The sequence below is a fragment of the Lactuca saligna genome, chromosome 9 (genome assembly GCF_052625555.1).
Source record: "Lactuca saligna cultivar CGN05327 chromosome 9, ASM5262555v1, whole genome shotgun sequence".
Taxonomy (NCBI): Eukaryota; Viridiplantae; Streptophyta; class Magnoliopsida; order Asterales; family Asteraceae; genus Lactuca; species Lactuca saligna.
Window position 1 is genome coordinate 150,868,851 of NC_136425.1, and position 23,169 is coordinate 150,892,019.

General features: G+C 34.5%; 1 long non-coding RNA gene across 1 annotated transcript; it reads left to right on the top strand.

Moving 5' to 3' along the window:
* Positions 1-12,385: 12,385 nt before the first annotated feature.
* On the top strand, positions 12,386-13,121 carry LOC145018451 (uncharacterized). Its single transcript, XR_013667024.1, has 2 exons — positions 12,386-12,565; positions 12,753-13,121. It is a non-coding gene; the product is annotated as an uncharacterized LOC145018451 (long non-coding RNA).
* The last annotated feature ends 10,048 nt before the right edge of the window (positions 13,122-23,169 follow it).

Consider the following 23,169-nt stretch of genomic DNA (forward strand, 5'->3'; position numbering starts at 1 on the left):
AGTTACCAATGCGTTTTCGCATTATCAATGTACAATCAATTAACCAATAACAAACCATATATCTAGGTTTTAAGACTATATGATATTATCGTCTCGCGATCACCCAATTACTATCACATTCCATAAAGTGATTCCAGCAAGCACGGGTTTGTTCCAATGCTCAAACCTAGTTCATAAGCACTCATGAACGTTGCAACAATCTTTTGGTATGTCTAACACTATTTAGACACTCTACACACCTATTCATGACAATCTTCATTCATATCTACTTCCGACATATGAATGATTGTGGACTATTTGAACAATTCGATTATTCTTAATAAACTCAATTATTCTGGAAGTCAAAACATGCAAAGTGAAACAATAGTTAAACAATTAACATAAGACAGTAACATTACTTATAAATAAAACTCCTTTATTTAATCATCAAATGTTAATTACATTTATCTATTACACGTTTCTAATACTATCTAATCTATACTAATATCATCCTTCAGCCCAATACTCCTAGCATGCTGCAAATGCTTAACCCTACTCAGTCCCTTCGTAAGCGGATCTGTTGGGTTATCTTCCGATAATATTCTCTTCACTATGAGTTGTCCTTCTTCTACACGATGTCTAATGAAGTGATATTTTCTGTCGATATGTCGTGATCTACCATGATCTCTCGGTTCCTTGGTCAAGTCAACCGCTCCTTCATTATCACAGAAAATCTCCATGGGCTCCTTTATGGCTGGTACAACTCCAAGATCTCCAATGAAGTTCTTCAGCCATATTGCCTCCTTCGACGCTTTGCTCGTTGTGATGTACTCTGATTCGCACGTTGAATCAGCTACGGTTCCTTGCTTGGAACTCTTACAAGTTACTGCTCCTCCATTAAGGGTAAAGACCCAGCCCGACTGCGAACGGTAGTTGTCCCTGTCGGTCTGAAAACTGGCGTCACTATACCCTCGCACCTTCAAGTCATCACTCCCTCCAAGGACTAAGAAGCATTCCTTCGTCCTCCGAAGGTACTTAAGGATATTCTTCACCGCAACCCAATGGGCTCTGCTAGGATTCCCTTGATATCTACTAACCATGCTCAAAGCAAAGGCTACATCAGGGCGAGTACAAGTCATAGCGTACATGATTGAGCCAACTGCGGAAGCGTATGGTACTCGGCTTATTTCAGCTATCTCGGCTTCGATACTCGGACTTTGAGTCTTACTCAACTTGGCATTGCTTTGTATCGGTAATTCTCCCTTCTTCGAGTTTTCCATACTAAAACGTTTTAGTACCTTCTCTAAGTAAGTGTTCTGACTAAGTCCTATTAGTCTCTTACTTCTTTCTCTTACTATCCTTATTCCCAAAATGTAGGAAGCCTCTCCGAGGTCCTTCATAGCGAAGCACTTCCCGAGCCAGGACTTAACTTCCTGCAGAGTCGGGATGTCATTTCCTATGAGTAATATGTCATCGACATATAGAACGAGAAAGCTTACTACACTCCCACTGACTTTGACATATACACACGACTCATCTTCGCTTCGTACAAATCCAAACTTTTTGACTTTCTCATCGAAGCAAAGATTCCATCTGCGACATGCTTGCTTTAGTCCATAAATGGACTTCTCAAGCTTACACACTCTATTCGGATGCTTCGGATCCACAAACCCTTCTGGCTGAGCCATGTAAACATCCTCGGCCAACTTCCCGTTAAGGAAAGCGGTTTTTCAAATCACATAATCATGAAATGCGGCAATAGCTAGCATCACTCTAATAGATTTTATCTTCGCAACTGGTGAGAATGTCTCTTCATAGTCAACTCCGGGAGTTTGAGTAAAGCCCTTCGCAACTAATCGCGCTTTAAACGTGTGTACCTTTCCATCCATGTCGGTTTTCTTCTTGAAGATCCATTTGCACCCAACGGTCTTACGTCCAGGCACATTTTCAACCAAATTCCAAACTTGGTTATCATACATGGATTGGATCTTGCTATCCATTGCCTCTTTCCATTTTGCAGACTCCGGGCCTACCATGGATTCCTTATAGCTATTAGGTTCATCAAGATTTATTAATGTACTATCACTAATATACATGTCCCCTTCGGTAGTAATATGAAAACCATACAACTGGGGTTGAAACCTAACTCTTTCGGAACGTCTAAGAGGTAATGATATGTCAATCGGTTCAACCGGAGTTTCCTCCTCGGGTTGAGTGCCAGCAGTAGAGGTTCCTTCATCCATCAACTCTTAAATCTCTTCAAGATCTATTTCTCTCCCACTGTCTCCTTGGCCTATGAGTTCTCGCTCTCGGAAAACTCCTCTCCTCGCAACAAATACAACATTGTCCTTCGGTCTATAGAAGAGATATCCAAAGGATTTCTGCGGGTAGCCGATGAAAATACATCGCTCACTACAAGGTTCGAGCTTGTCATGAGTATCTCATCTTACGAAAGCCTCACAACCCCAAACCTTGATATGTGCTAACGAAGGAGCCTTCCTCGTCCACATCTCGTGAGGTGTTTTGGTAACCTTCTTAGTAGGGACTCGGTTAAGGATATGGGCGGCAGTCTCTAAGGTATACCCCCAAAAAGAGATAGATAGTGAAGCACGACTCATCATAGAGCGAACCCTGTCCAACAAGGTTCGATTACGCCTTTCTGCCACACCATTCAATTGTGGTGTCCTAGGTGGCGTCAATTGTGAAACTATTCCACACTCCTTGAGATAATCGTGGAATTCAAGACTTAGGTACTCTCCTCCTCGATCGGATCGAAGCATCTTGATCTTCCTGCCCAATTGATTCTCCACTTCATTCTTGAACTCTTTGAACTTTTCAAAAGTTTCTGACTTTTGCTTGATTAAGTAGATATACCCATATCTACTATAGTCATCAGTAAAAGTCACATAGAAGCGGTTACCATCCTTCGTGGTAGATCTAAACGGTCCACACACATCGGTATGTATGAGGTCCAATAGACCCTCATCCCTTTCACACGTACCAGCGAAGGGTGACTTAGTCATCTTTCCAAGTAAACAAGACTCGCATGTGTCATCTTCCCTAAGGTCGAATGACTCCAACACTCCATCCTTTTGGAGTTGGGCTATGCGTTTCTTGTTGGCATGTCCAAGACGACAATGCCATAAGGATGCTTTATCCATACTATTGGAAGAATCCAAGTACAAAACATCATTTCCTAAGTTATCAACAATCATAACAGTTTCATAAATTCCATTACATGGTATAGCTTTAAAGTAAAAGACACCATTTAGATAATCTAAAATAGAACCATTCTCATTATTAAACGAAAATCTAAAACCTTGTCTAAACAAACCATGAAAAGAAATGATGTTTCTAGCCATTTCTGGCGAATAGCAACAATTGTTCAAATCTAAAGATAAACTATTCCTAAGCACTAAAGAATACACTCCAATCTTGGTCACAGGCGACGATCTTCTGTTCCCCATGATTAGATTTATTCTTCCATGCTCCACGTCTCTACTTCTTCTTAGTCCCTGCACATTAGAACAAATGTGATAACCACATCCGGTATCAAGAACCCAAGAAGTATTGTAGGAATCATTAGATTTAATTGTATATATACCTGCGAAAGATGGCTTGATCTTTCCTTCCTTGATGGCTTGCAGGTACTCCGGGCAGCTTCTCTTCCAATGTCCTATCTTGTGGCAGTGGTGGCACTCTGCCTCCTTCGGATTAGAGCAGGGCTTAGCGGGATCAACTTTGGTCCCACTAGAAGAGGCACCATCTCGGGCTTTCACCTTGCGATGGTTCTTTGAAGAAGCCTTCCTCTTCTTTCTTTTTCCTTGTCCAATTGCCAAGACAGGAGCAGCGGGCGGATTGGGAGTTGGTGCAACAGACTTGTCCTTGAAGTTGCTCTTAGCGACCCTCAAGAGACCTTGGAGTTTGCTTAGGGTGACCTCTTCTTTGTTCATGTGATAGGTCATCCTAAATTGATTGTAGCTCGGAGGCAAAGAGTGAAGCACCATGTCGATCGCAAAGTCTTCCCCAAATTCAACATTTAACTTGCGAAGGCGGTCGACATACCTTTGCATCTTTTGCAAGTGCACGGTAAGAGATTCTCCATGACCCATCTTAGCGAAAATCATGTTCGTGAAAATCTCATAACGCTCTTGTCTCGCGTTTTGATGGTATCGCTCCAATAAGTCTTGATGCATTTCGTACGGATACATGTCCTCGTAGGACTTTTGGAATTCGGAGTTCATAGTCGCGATCATGATGCAATGCACTTTTGTTGCATCACGCTCGTGAGTTTCGAAAGCGGTGATTTCGGCGGGAGTAGCGATTTCGGGGTTGATTTTCTTGAGCTTCTCATCGAGGACATACTCCTTATCTTCATAGCGAGAAATCATGCGAATGTATCTTATCCATTCGCTAAAGTTCGTTCCATCAAAGGTGACCTTTTGACAAAGGCTCATCAAAGTGAAAGAACTCGCAGCAGCATTGTCAACGTTCGACATCTACAAATAGAAAGGACAAAGATAGATTAGAATATGAATCCCTAATATTCACCCAATAAGAAATTAGGGCTAGGTTCCAACAACAATATTTACACATTAGAAAAGGGATGCCGTATGCAAACAATTTGAAGGTAAGTGAATGATGATTCACTAATTCTCCACCATGAAAAACATAACTTTAAGTCCTAAATGTATTGAGAATTCCTAGGTTCGGATGAGATTCATTGAAACTTTTCAATGGCATGTTTAAATCTCGATATGCCCCTCTTGTTTGTGATTGGGATACCGAGGATCACAAAGCGGATGTGAATTACCATGCAAATTCACATGGTGCCTTCATTGTAACGATCACCTATTCGATGTGCCGGTAAACCACACACGCTCCATCGAACTATGATAAACAATGAATCACCCTTTGCCACCTTCGCTTAGAACCAATTAGTGTGCCGGTAAACCACACACGCTCCACTAACTTCTTAGCAAGGTGCAAAGTGCAATTTCATGGGATTGCATCAATTCACTTTTCCTAAAGTAACTAAGATTGGGAAATTTTAAAACATGTAGTTACTTTGTATTTATTATTATACTTTTAATGAGAGGATGAGGTTGCCCTATCCTACCCGTTCGGCTAACGACCCTCCACCAATCAAGCGAGCGGTGGGTGTGAATGTACACCCATTAAGCGCCATTTTATAGGCCGTAACCTTATACCCACCTTATAGACCGGCTTCGTGAATGAGGCCTACTAACGGTAAGACTAGCATTTAAGTTATACATACATATATATATATATATATATAGATATATATATATATATATATATATATATATATATATATATATATATATATTAATCTTGTAATATTATACTAGTATAGCGTTGTATTTTAAACTTGTAAAATTCTAGGGTTTGAAATTTTAATTGTCTAAATTAAACTTTTAATCACAAAACATAAATTTCATAACTTGAGGACAAGTTTTAAACATTTAAAACATAAAGGATCAAGTAACAAATAATCTAATCACATAATTATCCATATTTGATTAACAATTATCATATAAGGAAATCATATATTTTATTAATTGATAATTATCTTCAATTAGATCAAAAATATAGTCATATATATCACAAAATTGGATTAGGGTTGATCTGATATGATTAAGGTAAGTTTCCATAAGATAAATATGAAAACATCCCGTTTTTGGCTAATCCTGATGCTCGGACTCGCCGAGTACACAAAGGGACTCGCCGAGTCCACTTTGGAACTCGCTGAGTCCATGACTCAAAAACATGAAAATCGAATTTTTCATTTTAGTTTCATACAATCAAGCAACAATTCAATGAAAACCAAGCTAGGCTCTGATACCACTGATGGGTTTTAGCCATAAGAACTTTCCTACGTGCGCATGCAAAACCCTAATGCATGGATCTAGGCTTTCTAATCAAACATGCTTTGAATCCAAGACTTCTAATGACTATTTAGGTGTAATAACAATATTGAAGCAGATCTAGAATCATACCTTTGAATTCCTTGTTGATCTTGTTGTCTTGGAGCTTCTAGAGTCACAATTGTCACTCCTCTAATGGCTTACAAACACCAACTAGCAAAGCGGATGATTTGGGAGAGAGGAGAGGAGAGGAATTCAGCCAGAGTCTCTCTACTTTAGATGGGGTTTCGAATTCTCTCAGCCATAGGGTCTATTTATACTTGTAGACTCCTTAAGGGTTACAACTTAAACCCTAATTGGATAACTTAGACTTTAAGCGATCCTAATCCTTACTTTGGATAACCCTTGGACGAATTTGGCTTATCCTAGCCTTAGAAATCGTCCAATCCTTTATCAATAAGGATTTACAGTCTAAAGTGTAACTATCAAGCAATTGACAGTTTATACCCTCTTATTTTTTATTAATCTCCTTAAGTCACCAAATTAATACTAATTAATCTATGACTTATATTAATATATTATTCTTTATATTATTCTCATAATATACTAATAATATTTACTCTCTTAATAAATCATCATATCAAGTTGCTATGGTGAAGGCAACCCAAAAGGACCATGCTCAATCGGGTCAAATACTTGCCTAATATAGTTGCAGCCTTAGACACTATTCCAACAGGGAGATGATCTATCGAATCTTCCAATTTCTCAAGGTATTATTACTTCATCTTCTTTTGAAACTACTTCAATCCATAAAACTTTACTTCCACCATTTATTTCGAAAGTTCCCACAAACACCACATCGCCTACTTTCGAAAATATTCTTCAACAACCATTCACTACTCTATTTACATCCCAGTCAACTGATCCACCAAAACTCAATTCCAATGATGAAACTGATGGAGGGGGTTTCGGAGGAACATTTGCAGACTTAGAATCTGATCCCGAGGAAGAAAACATTCTGGATCATATGCTAATGTCTGGAAAACAGTTCAAAATTCTTAATAGAATGCTCAATTCCATTCTTCATTTAAGCTGACTCAGGAGCTAAACATTTGGTTTTGGGAATTGAGGTTGATGTAATGCTCAAGGCACAAGAGCTACGTATTTTACAAAAACTTGATCAGATGGATAAAAACAATGAACTCATATTCAAAGCTCATGCTGGCTCATTTAATGGTGAAATCAAGGAGCTCATGATGGTTGCCAAAGAACATCATGTTATGTTTGTCAAAGATGTCAAGACTGTGCGAGAAAATGTGAATTGTAAGATTGAAGAAATGAAGGTTGATGTTTCTAAAGAGATAAATGAATTACTTACCTATTATTATTATTCAATTCTTTACAAAGTTGACATCATTGTAGCAGCAGTCATGAATTTTGTACAAACTTTTCAATCTCTACTTCCGAAGGTTAAAGCTAAGGCTAATGTTGATGTTCTTAATTTCGAAAAACTGGGAGCATTACTTGGTAAAATAAAAGGTCTTGTTTCAAAGTCTGTTGCAACATCTGCTTTAACTCCTGAGTTCTTAACTCATAAATTTAATTCCCTCAAAGAAGCAATACAGAAGGTAGTGACACCTATGTCCAAATTTTTGAATCTCTTACCAACTAGTTCCCCACCTGTTTTCACAGGGGTGCAAGGGGGAGAAAAGGCGAAAGTTGGTAAAGAAGGTAAAGTTAGCAAATATGAAAAGGAAAAGGTTAATAAAGAAGGGCACAAGAAAGTGAAAAATATGGGGAAGGTGATTTCAACTCAAATCCCAACTCCTATTGTTTCGATAGTTGACACGATAATAGCTACTAAAACCACAACAAGACCCATTCAAAAGGGGATTGTTATTGGTTCATCAGTTGGAGGTAGGAGATCAAGTTCTTCGACACCTAAGCCAATTGAAGCTGACAGGGGAAAAGGAAAAGAGATAGCTGTTGAAAAATCAAAAGATGAAAAGAAGGCTAAGATTGAGGCAGAAATGGAGAAGCAAAGACAAATTCAAAGTATCATGAGACTTCGTGAAAATGATCCACCAACAATGGATAAAGGTGATCCGAAGAAACTCCATAGCTACGAAAACATTGAAGTCAGAGTGTCATACAATGAAATGTATGCATTCGAAAAGAAGCCTAGAAAAAGCTATTCTATCGAAAACACTGATATGAATCAGCTTCATTTCCCTGTTAACGAAATGATATTTATCACTAATCAATACAAGATTATTGAGAAATTTAAGAATGAAGATGATTTTCTACATATGAAACTGAGGTTTCATGCTGTGGTAGGAAAAGATCAGGAAGAGGTTTGGTCCCTTATCAAGATTGTTCGGGTGATAAGTGTGACTAAGGATGTTTTGTTTGAAAACATGATTCAGAACTTTCAGTTTCATGTTGTAAGGGAAAACAATGTGATTTGTGACTTTTTTGTGGGTGATTTTCCATTGATGAACTTGAATGATCTTATTCAAATTGCATTAGCTCTCAAGGATATGGATGCATTGAAACTTCAAGGAACAGGAAAGGAATTTTTTAGGTTTGGGCTTGGTCACATCAAAATTTTCATAGACAATTACTATAATTGTCTAGTCTTAACTGATATAGAGTTGTGTACGGCTCTAGGGAAGGAAGTTAAAGTGGCTCAAGAAGCTGTGAAGAGCCAAGTAAAACATAAGAAGTTTGTTGATGGGGAAATATGTTTGAAGTCAATGGGACTTGTTTTTTCGGGAAAAACAAGAAGGGAAAAGCTAAGAGGTTCTTATTTCAAGCTTCAGAAGTGGAAAGTTATACAACAACTTAATATACGAACTTTATTATTCGTATGAACAATTTAAAGAAAAACAATGAAGGAGATAAGACTGAGCTGAAGAAGGTTATGAGCTGGTATTCTAAGATTCGAAGGACGATGCATATGGCTGCTCAAATACTTACGAATTAAGTTCGTCACTAATTACAAAGGGGGAGAATGTTAGTGATGAAAATGTTGTAATGTGTCAAACTAGTTTGTGTAGTTTCGAAGTTTGTAATCTATTTACTAAGGCACTATTGTTTCGAAGTCTTAATGTCTAGCCCTTAGTATTTTTTGTATACTTTCTAATTCTCCTATAAATAGGAGTTGTACTCAGAGTTAGATAGGACTTTTTAGAAGTTATTCTCTCTAGAACACTCTTTGTATCGTGAAAGTATAAGTGAGGTATAAACCATATCTTATTTACTTCTTGTGTTCATTTTACTTTGTTTACTGTGATTTCATTCTCATACTCGATTAATCACTTCTACAGTTAGTTTTGGTTTATTAGACTTTGTGAGACAGGTAAGTCTTCCCACTATACAATGTAGAATGCTAGTTGTCTTTGTAATACTTGTATGGAAGACCTCGAGGGTAGTCTATGACATGTGTATGAAAGACCATTGGGGTAACCCATGACACTTGTATATTAGACCATTAGGTTTAAACCCGTGGAAACCACGGTTGACAAAAGAAAAACAATTTTTATAATTCAAAATCCTAATGATTATTAAAATTTTGTAATTTTGTTTTAATTACCAAAATAGAGGTTTTGTTAGTAAGCTTAGAATATTGTTTTAATATATATATATATATATATATATATATATATATATATATATATATATATATATATATATATATATATATATATATACTATTATGAATATCAAATTTACATTTTTTAAGTTTAGATATTTGATAACATCATAAGTTTATAGGATGCAATATACATTTGAGTATAGTGAAAAAAGACAATAAATCATGGAAATGAGATTAAATCGTTGAAAGGATATTGACATATTGATATATGGTAAGTTAAACATGCTCGTAATGTATATATGAACACAAAACTAAAAATAATAATCATGTACAATATAATATAGTAATGTAACGTACTTTCTTCATGTCAAGATTAATGATAAAATACTCATATTATACAATGAAATATACAATGTAGTAGAATGGAGTAGGCAAAAATATAAAAAACATACATGAACAAAATATTAAAAAAAAAATTACTAATGGGACAAACCGAAATACCTGTAAAATAAAAATATGACTTTTATATACAAATATATAAAAAAAAAGTAAATTACAAAAATGGTCCATCTGATTTGGTAAGATTTGTAGTTTTTGTCCGTAGTTTAAAATTTGATAGGTTGCATCCCTATAGTTTATGAATATTTGATAGGTTGCATCCCTATAGTTTATGAATATTGTAGTTTTGATCCTTATTTCACATAAAAAAGACTTTATTTTTTTTTTCTTTTTCATTTTCTTCTAGAAATTTATTATTATTATTTTTAATTTGATTATTATTATTATATAACAATTTTATTTGTTCTTTATTTTACTAGGATTTGTATATATTTCTTATAAGACTATTTTTATTTTTTTAAAATTATTTACCTAAATTATATATATATATATATATATATATATATATATATATATATATATATATATAATATTATTATTTATTCTTAGCTTTATTTATTTATCTTCGTTTTTTAGTTTTAAAATATTTCAATATTTTTGACCTTTTATTTGAATATACGATTTAATATATTTTTTCTTGTTTTGTTCGTTCATATCATATAAGATTTTTTTAATCTTTTGCTCGAATAAACAAATTAAAATAGAACCCCGAATAACTATCAAATATCAAATATAATTATTTAATGTTTTTTTATGTGTTTTTCATTTACACAATTTATTGTGTGCTTTATTTTTTTTATTCAGCTTTAATAGGTTTTATTTTTACTTTTTAAACGAATAATCTTAAATATTATGATAAACAACTATCATATCATCATAACAACAATCGAAATAACAATTATATTTTAACAACTATTTATTAAAAGAATAATCTTAAATAAAATCTACCGTTTGTTAATACTCATTAAGTATATATATTGTTTGAAATAATAAAAAATTCCCCTGGTATTTGTTAAAATTTACCGCTTGTTAATACTCATTTTGTTATGATGGTATGGCAGTTGTTTATTCTAGTATTTAAGATTATTTGTTTAAAAAGTAACAATAAACCTCATAAAACTTAAAAAAAAAAAAGTAAAGCACATAAACAAATGATGTAAATGAAAAACACATAAAAAACAACAACAATTAATTATATATGATGTTTGATAGTTATTTTAATTTGTTTATTCCAACAAAACATATAAAAAAACGTTATATAATTTGAACGAATAAAACGTAAAACAAAACTATTAAATCTTATAAAAAAAATAATATATATATATATATATATATATATATATAATTTTGGAAATTTAATATAAAATTAAAAATAGTTTTATAAGAAATACAAATTCTATTAAAATAAAGAACGGATAAAACTATTGTATAATAATAATAATAGTAATAATAATGATTTGTTAAAAGAAAATGAAAAAGAAAAAGGAAGAAGAAGTTAGTATTTTTGTATGAAACAATAATCAAAACTGTAATATTCATAAATCATAGGGATGCAACCTATTAAGTTAAACTTAATAACCAAAACTGCAAGTCTAACCAAAATACATGGACCATTTCTGCAAATTACTTTATAAAAAATAAATTTAGCCACACACATACATCAGAGAAATAAACACAAATACAACATGTAATATTTATAATATTTAATATAAGTGGACATAATATAAAATAATTATCAAAAATATCTGCATATAGCAACAATTACAAATAATTATTAGGCTTGTGTTCTAAGTTATGTTATTTTTCTCTAAGTTATGTTATTTTTCTCTTTTAACTTATAAAAAAGAAAATGGAGAAAGCATACTATATTCATTCGCCTAGACTTAAATTGTTATTTGATTTATCAACTAACTAAAAAGATATAAAAAATTAATAGTAATGGGTGATTGATTTGGTTATTAGTAAAATAAGTAAATAATAGGAAAAAAAGGAAATTAAAACCTTATTTCCTCATGTTCGATCAGAAGCGGGAATCTTTCCTTCTTAATAAAAGAAACCTTAATCCACTTGTCATTCCTCTCAATGCAGAATTCGGTCATTATGATTTAACCCTTCTGCCCTTCATTTACATATATGATATGAATCTACACTTTTAAATAATACGAAAATAGCTACACATATATTTGGTATGAAACCCTTGTATACGGAAATTTTTTGGAATCGTTATTTCAATCCCAAATTAACTCACAAACTCCAAGATTTAAGCAATTATTTGTGCATAAATATTCGTTTATAGGCTTTATTAATTTTGCCCATTAGTTTTTCAAATTTCAAATTATCCTCATATTTAATATTTTACGGAAACTGATATCATCCCAATTCATTTTTTAAATACATACCATAATTTCGTGCATTAAATCCGGCCGGTAATTATGGAAAATCTTAAAATCAGCAAAATTCTTAGTTTTTTTTTTATCGCCAGTACATTGCTTTTGTATACTCCAATTCAATTAGCAATTATTAAATCTTCCACCAATTCTCAACTTAATCTCAATAAATAAGGATGCATATCTTCTTCAGATTTTAATCGACGCAACACCGCCGTTGCATCCTCAAATCGATTGAAGGTTGCATCCTCCTCCAAAGAAGAAATAAACTGATAGCATTTGCCTGTCAATCCATCAATGATGATGTTGATGATGTATGTTTACATGTCCTCTTTCTAACCGTGTGTTTATATATATATATATATATATATATATATATATATATATATATATATATATATATATATATATATATGTGTGTGTGTGTGTGATTACAGGTCATGAAGGTGATTGATTATTTCAAATTTTCACTAATTTTTGTCTTCTTTGGTTTGTGTGTAGGTTTTGACATTGGTTTCTCATATGTAGTCTAACGAATTCAAGATGTTTAACATCTAAGCTTTAGTTGGCAAGTCTCGTCATCCTTCTTTATCACCCACCACCTTAAAACCCGAGATTCTCCACAGTCGATCCATTTTCATAAAGTAGTATTCAACCTAATAAATGGGGCATTACCAGAGGAAAAAGGCAATGATGTGCATCAATTGTTAGCTTCTATTATCAATCTAATATTTAGTTTCCCTTCCTATCAGTTTTGTTATTGCAAATGTTGTTTCTTTATCTCGGTTAGACTACACTACACTGCTTGGTTTTTCAACTGTGTTCACAACGGTGTATATTTTTTTAAATGAGAAACATAATTAACCATAACCTTAGCCATTGGTGTTGCTCATTGTATCATAATCCCAGTACACATGAGAAAAAAGACGATTAATGAGAGAAAATGTTAGGTGGGGAGATGCCTTAAGGTAATAATGTATGATTTTTTTTTGAATTCGAACCTAATTTGTTGTTTTTATGGTTGGTGTTTCGTATAACTTACTTATATAAATCTAAATGATGTTTTTAATATTTGAATCCATATTTTATTTAATTACACCTAATATGTGTCAATGTATATTGCAATTATTTTTAGGTACAAACACATTTTGGAATCTATCATGTTACATGTTGATATTCATAGTTTTTTTTTTTTTTTTTTTATTTTATAATCATAACTATAGTAAAGAACAAGTTTATTTTATGATTAATCCATAAACTATGTACCACAAAGTATATATTAGCATATGGATAAAACATAAAATTCATTAGAATTCAAATTTGAGTTATTTATTGAAATATTTGGATTATTTCTACTAATTATTTGGAGTGTTTAATAACTTCTAAAAAATAAAGACTACGAACATATACCAATAACCTAATTATTAAATTTATTATAATTTATAAGGAAAACAGTTAAACTAATAAGTAATAACAAAACGATTGTAAATTAAAGTTATTTCATTTTTATTGCAAAATGTATCGACCATTTTCTTATTTAAGCTTAAAGAATTAAAAAGTAAAAACATGCTTTCACCTAAAACGGATAATAAACTCCTAAAAATTAAAACTGTTCACACAATATGAATAAGAAATTAAAAAAAAAAGGTTCAAATCAGGTTATCTACATATTTTTTACTACTAGTCGATAAGAGTAACCAAATAATTATAGATTCAGGTTTTTGCTTTTAACCATAATTAAACCATTCACATATCTTCAACATTTTTTTTTAGGTCTATTAGGAGATAACACTTGCCTATCTTCATGTTATGTGGTTTTTTTACAAATTATACAGACATATATACTTATCATGAAAAAAGAATTTTTAATTTTAAACTATAAGTGTGTTGTTTACCAGTATCAACAATATACAACATTTAATATCAACATCATTATCCACCCTTTCTTTAAATATTAATACATGAGCCATAACAAAAGTAAGTTAAGAAGTATGAATTTAAATTATGAAATATTTTATTTCCTTGAATATCATATTTACGGTATTATAGATAAACTTTTTATTTGATTCTTAAATTTTCTATATGATCGTATTTATATGATAGAATAAATGACACAATTACAATCAATATTTTTTTTATAAAACTTTGTATATAGACATGCAACAACGATAATGTTTTTTGAAGGAACACTATTCAAAATAATTTGCATAATTAATTTAAATTAACAATTATAAAGTTAGAGACAAATTATCGAACTTTTAAAAAAAACTTAAATCTTATTAAATTAATTAAAATTAAAAAATATTTTACCCGTGGTTTCCACGGGTTGTAAAGTAAAAACATAAAACAAAAAAAGTGTTTGTGTTTGGTGTATATTTCATATACGATCAGAAGAAAAACAAAGAGGACGGGGAAGCCGGAGTCGGGCTCCTCACCGGAAAAGATGGCTGCGAAGCAACACAAAAACCCCATTTCCCTCCTCTTTGTGGTGCTTGATGGAGGACTGAAACCAAGAAATAGAAGCGAGAGAAGTGGAGAGTGGTGGTCATCGGGTATGTTACAGCCGACGAGTAGCGGCATCGGTGGTCCGAATGAGGCTGGTGGTGGTCGGACTCCATTCTATGACAACCTTAAACCTCGAATTTCTATCATAGATTCAGTTCATGGAAGGTAATTTTGAGGCCCTAGAATTAATACTTTTTATTCGAATCCTTAAATTATTTATAAATGATGGAACTGGTCATTTAAGGTTAAGCTAAACACTATTAGAAGCTTAATTTCACAAAAAAAAAAAAAAAAGATTATGAAGCTATTGTTTGAGAAATATGGAACTCCACATTTATTTTTGAACATGTCTGATGATATACTTTTGTTGAAATCCTAATTTTGAACTAGTCTTCGAAGGTTAAGCTACACACAAGCACTTTTTTTTTTTTTTTTTTTTTTTGAGAATAACTATAATTTCAAAGAGAAGCACATGTTGATCATAATTTTATTGAAATCCTAATTTTGAACATTATAATTTTTTTTATCCATATGTATGTTGACTGGATCACACCCATCACAAAAAAATCATTACAAGAGAATGCATCAGAATGAAATAAGCCATGTAAACTGCTCACTTTTTCAAGATTTATTTGTATATATTTGGAAAAGATCATGATAGTTGAGTATGTAAATTTATTGAAACTTTTAACCTTTTTAATATTTTTCAGATGCCCATTAAACTTCTGGAGGATGATCATAGTAATGTAATTTAATTTGTTACCAACTTTCATAGCAATACAATCTGATACAAATTAAAGGCCAAAGTACATTTATATTGTAAAATTTAATTAAAAAAATTTGATTACATTGGTATGAATTATAAAATAATATCAAAATAAGATAATAAATGATGTACATAGTCGTTAAAAAACCAATAATGTATATTGGTATAAATCAAAGTTATATTGTTGTAAACAATTGAAAGGGGATTCAAAGTTAAGAAAGCAATAATGTATATCGGTATAAAATTAAATTAACAGTTAATAACATTATAAAAGAAAAGTAAATTGCCATTTTTGGCTAACTTAAATACAATGATTATGGTATATATGCATCAAAACACTAAAAGAAAGTGAATTTACATCTTTCATACATCACAAAGTCATTGATGGTATAATTGATTAAAAAAAACTTTACGTTGGCCTTTTTGGGCAACTTGAAAGATTAATGACATTGCATTCGATCCAAATTGTGACAATTGACAACTTAAAGTCAAGCTGAGTCCAAAGATGTATATTGTATATGTAAAGCCACATTGTAACTTTGTTGCATTTTATTGCCTTTAGCCATGAAAGAATGTTCATATATATATATATATATATATATATATATATATATATATATATATATATATATATATATATAAACTGAAAACCATGTTTATATAAGTTATTATGTGCATTATACTTATTTATAAGGTATAATAAATTAAGAAGTTATAACCTGTCAAATTCGTGACAAAACCGACACGATACCGGGAATAAAAAAAATTGAGTTTACGATAGATTACTTTTTAGTTTTAGCGATCTAAATGAAAGTTGTAGAGTACATCTCACGTTTTGGTGCCAACACATTGACTATTAGCTACAGTCAGACCGGCAGGCTATGAGTGACAAATGTCACATCATTTTGATGTCTGAAGAACGTCGAGGCAGGCAAGTCATTAATAGAACGGTTATGAAAACTCACATGGGAAAACGTCTATACGTGCAATTTACATGAAAACACATTTCTTCGAATGGTTTTATAAATGTATAAAACTACATATTACTAATTTAAGTACGGTAAAATACTTATTCTTTTCGGTCTTGGAACAATTAAGACTATAATTTAGTTTTATGGAAAATATAGGATTTTCCGGGATAAACACCATTATTTTACAAGCAACCGGCATGCAACTCATTTTATGGAAAATATTTGATTTTCTAGAAACAAACATGATTATTTACAATAAATGACATACAATTATTCATATAAATACTTATGAACTCACCAACTTAATTGTTGACACTTTTCCAAACAACTTGTATTCTCAGAGAATCTGTAAAACAGGTAATCATCAGCTTTTGAAGCCGGAGCGCTAAGGCATTAGTTCCAAACATCATTTTGTCATCATATTATAATTTATTTGGAAACATGTAACTTTTGAAACAATGTAACCTTTTAAATTATATCTATATTGGTTGTGTTTGCTTTCTTTACTATTCAATTGTTCTGATACTGTACATTACGTCATCCGCCCCCGAACGATTCTATCGTTCTGGTTTGGGGGTGTGACATAAATGGTCGTAATCATAAAAAATCATCAACCTTATGTATACAATAGAAAATGACAACTTTAACCTTTGACAAAAATGTTTAAAGCGATATTCTATAAGGGACAAAAAAGCATTTCAATGTTCTTTGAAAAGAATTGCTATAATTTGCTACAATAGATATCCTTTTTCACTTAGGTGTTAATGTATTTTCTATTGGTTTAATGGACCTCTAACCATTTGTCATACCTTTTTTAAACACGTATCATTTACAGAAAGAGTACCATTTATCCATTGTACTTTTAAAATCTTAGGATTGTACATTAAAAACAATATTTACTTCAGCAATCTACTTTGACGTCTATGTATTTGTTGAAATATATGTTTTTGCTATTAAAAACTGTTAATTAGAAATTGAGTACATGACTACTGGTGTGTGACAACCCGAAATTTCTACCTTGTTTAATTATTCAAATCAATTAAGGTCAGACTCATTTTTCTATCTTCTAGCACTATTTTGAGTCAATTTGAGTGTTCTAAGCATAGTACCTTCAAGTTAGGGTGTAGAAATGGGTCCCACAAGTTCAAACACTTCACAAAATGGCCATACACTCCATTATGAGGAGTGTATGGTCGTACACTTGGGTGTGCGGCCGTACACCACCCCCTCTGGCCGTACACTCTGGTCTATATATTGAGGACTTAGCGTCCATTCAACCCTTTTCACATGCCTTAGCCAAGAACTCGTTTATGCTGTAACAGCTCGGAATTTCCAGGTATTTATTATTGGTTTATTTTTGGAAATTGTGAGTGGACTCGGCGAGTTGGAGCCCAAACTCGCCGAGTAGGATCGCGGTATTGGGCACGGGTTCGCGTTCGGACTCGGCGAATCCAAGAGTGGACTCGGCGAGTCCACGCTGTGTGGTGAAACCCTAATTCCCGGGGTTTGAGACCTATTTAAAGGGCCTTATGGCCGTCATTTGTGCTCACCAACTCATAGAGAGAAACCCTTGAGTGCTAGAACGTTTTGAGAGAGAAAGGAAGCATTTCTTGACCTTGTGTGTGTTATTTAGCAAAGAAGGAGGAGGTTCTAGACAAGAGGAAGCAAAGGAAGTTGCTATACTGTGGATTTGAAGCTTAGATCATCGAACTAGAGGTATGATTTCGGCTCATCTTCTGTTTTGTGAAGTATAATTGGATTTAGGGTTTCTTGTGGTCATTATTGGGTTGATTTGATGCCAAATAGTTCCCTTCTTGTGTTGAGGCTCTGGATCTGGATCCATAGAGGTCCAGAGAGCCTCACTCATCAAGCTTTATGTATAGCAATGGAGATTATGACCTTGAGTTGTAGTATTTGGGACAAAAGCATCATATATGGTCATATAGATATTCTATGTGCATCAAGATAGTGACTTTACGTGCTAAATAAGCTTGGAAGGACTGGGTCTATGGGTTAATGGACCGGATATGACCTTATGAGCAAGTTTGAGTCATTGCATGGCACGGACTCGCCGATTCCGAAGAACAGACTCGGAGAGTAGTATGAATATTGCCCCGACCACACAGCGAGTGGGCTTGCCGAGTTGGGGAGGGTTGACTCAGTGAGTCAGGGGGAGTCAGAGTGGACAGGTGGACTGAATCAAGCTGGACTCGCCGAGTTGTTCTTGAGACTCGGCGAGTTGAGTCGTGGTGGCCCCACAACTCATGCCAGGTGGAACTCGTCGAGTTAGGAGAATACTCGACGTGTCAAGGGAGGATTTCAGGGAAATCAGTGTATACGCTCAGACTCGCCGAGTCGCTATAGTGCACTCGTCGAGTCCGGTCAAAGTTGACCATTGACCGTTGACCAGCGTTGACCTAAGTTGACTTAAAGTGTTAATTAGAGATGTATTGTGCTATAGGAGGACTATAGCTCGGGAGATCGAGCACTAGTGATTTCAGGATTTACGAATTACCGAGACACGCGAGGTGAGTCTTCTCACTATACTTTACCTTGAGTAGGTAACCAGAGTTATGTGATAGAGTATTTGTATGCTATGTATGTTATGTGTTGTACTGCATTATTTCTATGTGATTTATGATGTGCATGTTTACAGAGTTAGAACCTGAGGGTTCACAGAGTTTGGGTGCACGGACTCACAGAGTTATAGCCTCGAGTGGCTAATATGTGTTATATGTGGTATTTTGGGGAAATCACTAAGCTTTGTGCTTACAGTGTTTGATGTTATTCGTTTCAGGTACTAGTGACAACCGCGGGAAGGCACCGGCTTGATCAGTACACACACGTGGGATTTATGATTTTGAGATCTTGGGATTTTGTATTACTTGAATTGAATGATTAAATATGGTTGTTTCCTGAATATTAAATGAATTATGTTTTATAAAAAAAATTTGAAATATTTGTTTTGAAATTTACGGTGTTACAATTTGGTATCAGAGCCTTGGTTTGAGGGATTCGGGTACACCTTCGGGAGAATTTGAATTCAAACTGAGGATTTGGAAAATATTTTCAAAACAGAACCAAATTTTTTCTAAAAGTAAAGGATTTTTTTGAAAAATTCAAAGAAGAAACGTGTGTATGATTAGTCAGCGCCCGAACGGTGATTTCCCAAAATAACCTTATATTATGTGTTTATGAAAAATCGATATGATGTATTCTCTTGCTAGAGTAGGCTAGGTATTCTTATTAGGACTAGAGTGCCCTGATTTGTGATGCCTTAGCCTAGGGAGATGTGAGTTGCTATGAGATGCTTGAGAGTGAATATGTAGCAGCGAGAAGCTTATGAGAGATCTGTTAGAGAGTGATAGAGTACTTGGAATTTGGGATCCGAAGAGGAGGATTTTGTCACACCCCAAAACCAATAATGGCGGAAACGTTCTGGGGCGGAGGACGTCATGTGTAGTATCACAACACAGTAATTGTAAATAAGCAAACAACATCATCCATTGCATTAAATATAAACATTTTAATACAAGTGTGTTCCGTACAGTTTTAGACACCAAAATATAATAAATCAAAATAGTATGTTGAGACTTGAATGCGCTCCATCTTCTCAAAAGCTAGCATCGGTACCTGTCTACTAATGACCTGAGAATACAAGTTATTTTGAAAGAGTTTGTCAGCATTAAGCTGGTGAGTTCATAAGTATTTTAGTGTCGAGGTTCATTTATCAAAAACGTTTTGAACCTGCTGCAAGTATGAGTTGTAAATGTATGTAAGTGTTTGTAAACGTTTGAATCTCTCAGAAAAACCTATATTTTCTGTTCAAATTATAAAGGTTGCCCTTTATCAAGGCTTAACAGTTTGTATGCTCGTTTGATGTAAAAGTGTGAAATTTCCCAAGTGTAACTATCATTTAACAAAATATAGTTTGTACATTTAAGTTTAGGTGGGACTATCACCAAAATGTAATGGGTAATTTATTGTAGTACGGTAGTTTCGTTTTATATGAACTACTGTGGTACTAACTACCTTAAACCGGGTTTATATTAAGGTATCGTGTGATAAGTTGCACCATACTATTGACTGGTAACATCGACAATGTTTAGTCGAAAAATAGGTTATGACGTTTGGCACCCGTAGACCTGCCGGTCCCACTGTAGCTAACAGAAAGGTGTAGGATAGTCAATCCAGTATAGATCTATACGCAAACTCAACGCTCTCCCTCCAAGAGACTCTGGCTACAACCCGGGTCATGACAATTAAGACATGAACCCATATAGTGGATCACAATTGTTAAAGTATTCGTGTGTTTGTAATAAAATATTACTCGTTCTAGTATCGTTGTATATGTTCTCTTAGTAATGAATAATGACTCATGAATGAACTGACTCGTTGATCTAGAAATCGTAGTAGTATGATCCCGTGTTACCCCGATGGTAACATACAAATGATGTTTTGATAAGCATGAAAATTGGAAGTACTTTTATGTCTAAACACGTATATATGACATATAACTAATATTGAAACGACCCTCGGATAGTCACCCTAAATTCCACCAGACCACATCCAAATCGAGGAAAAGGAAATAGGATAGGTGGCTTTCCTAAGCCCTTTAAACATTATTTATACAGCTATACATATATAGGCATGCAAATTTATAAGTAGTAAAACCAAGTTTACAATAAAGCATTTGATAAATAAAAGAGTTTGTAAAACATTTTGGAGTAAAACCGTTTGCACAGTGATAAATCATTGGTTTCTTAGTTATAAATCACATGTGATTAATGCCGTCACATGTGACTGAAACAATAACTATAAGTGTTTAACTTGTATTCCCCCCCATAAAGCATTTAAAAGTATTTAGAATAATTAAAACGGTTGATTAAGGGGTATGAAACTCACATGGAAATTCGAAGATAGCGAGCTCGAAAACCGGGCAGAGTTTCGTCTCGCGAAACGGATTTTCCTCGGGATTCTCGGGAATCTCGGGAGTAAAATCGACCCTCGGGACTTGAGCAAAAAGACCAGAGCTTCGGGTTTGAACGGGCACGGAAATCGAGGCAAGATCGGGAGAGAAAGAGAGGAAATGAACAACATTTTCGGAAAAGCTCGCATGCTATTTATTGAGTTGCTGAACCGCCTCCGAACGCGGGGCGTACGGGCGTACGCAGCGCGTACCCGTACGTCATCGCTTACGCACTTCGGACGGGACGGATTCCTGGGTTCGCGAGTCGGATGGGACGGGTCGGTAGCTTCGCATAGGGCGACATGGTCGATCCGAGACCCTCCATTCGGGTACCGGGGCGTTCGAGCGTACGCGGCGCGTACCTCGGCCCAAGGCTGACTCCTCCCTCGGATAATACCGAACTTTTTAATAAAATTTATATTTAAATTATTTATCAAACTTCAAAAATTCATATCTCTTTCATACGAACTCCGTTTTCGACGTTCTTTATATCCCCGCGAAGGTGAGACTACGATCTACAACTTTCGTTTAGAATCCGTCGGCAAATTCCGAAATTATTTTTATTATTGTTTTTATTATTTAATACCAATCCATCGTTTTTAAGGAATTTCTTTAAAAACTCATAACTTCGCTATCTGAAGTCGGATTTGGGCAATCTTTTTACGCACGATCATGGTTCAAAGACATTAAATCATAGAGAGAAATTAAGTAGAACTTATTTATACATTTTATTACTCATAAGTGGTTACAATACTTGACCTATTAGGTCATTACAAGAGTTGAAATATCGGGTTGTCACATCATCCCCCCGTTAGAGGGAATTTCGTCCCGAAATTCAAAGTAAGGGAACACTCGTGGACTAGGGAAACAGATGTGGGTACTTGCGTTGCATATGATCTTCGCATTCCCATGTGAATTCAGGTCCCCGCTTAGCGTTCCAGCGAACCTTCACGATGGGTATGCGACTTTGTTTTGTTCTCTTGACCTCATGGTCCATGATTTCCACTGGTTCCTCCACAAAATTGAGGCTCTCGTTGATCTCGATTTCGTCGAGTGGAATTACGAGAGTCTCGTCGGATATACACTTTTTCAAGTTAGATACGTGGAATGTAGAATGTACGTTATGAAGTACGCCTGGTAGATCGAGTTTGTAAGCTACAGGGCCGACTCTTGCAAGAATCTCGAAAGGCCCTATGTACCTCGGATTTAGCTTCCCACGCTTGCCGAAGCGTATCAAGCCCTTCCAGGGTGAGACTTTGAGAAGGACTCGGTCTCCCACCTGAAATTCCAAAGGTTTCCTTCGTTTATCCGCGTAGCTCTTCTGTCGGTCTCTAGAGGCTTTCAATCGTTCACGAATTTGAACGATCTTCTCCGTCGTTTCCCGAATGATTTCCGGACCAGTGAGAGTAACGTCGGAAGCTTGCCCCTTTGCTAGTTGGGTATCACCCACCTCAGCCCAGCACAGAGGGGATCTGCACTTTCGGCCGTAGAGGGCTTCAAACGGAGCAGCCTTGATGCTCGTGTGATAACTGTTATTATAGGAAAACTCGACAAGGGGTAAATGAGTATCCCATGCTTTCCCAAAGTCAATCACGCAGGCTCGCAACATATCTTCCAGAGTTTGGATAGTTCTCTCACTCTGTCCATCGGTCTGAGGATGGTAGGCTGTACTCATGTCTAGCCTTGTTCCCAGGGAATGTTGTAGTG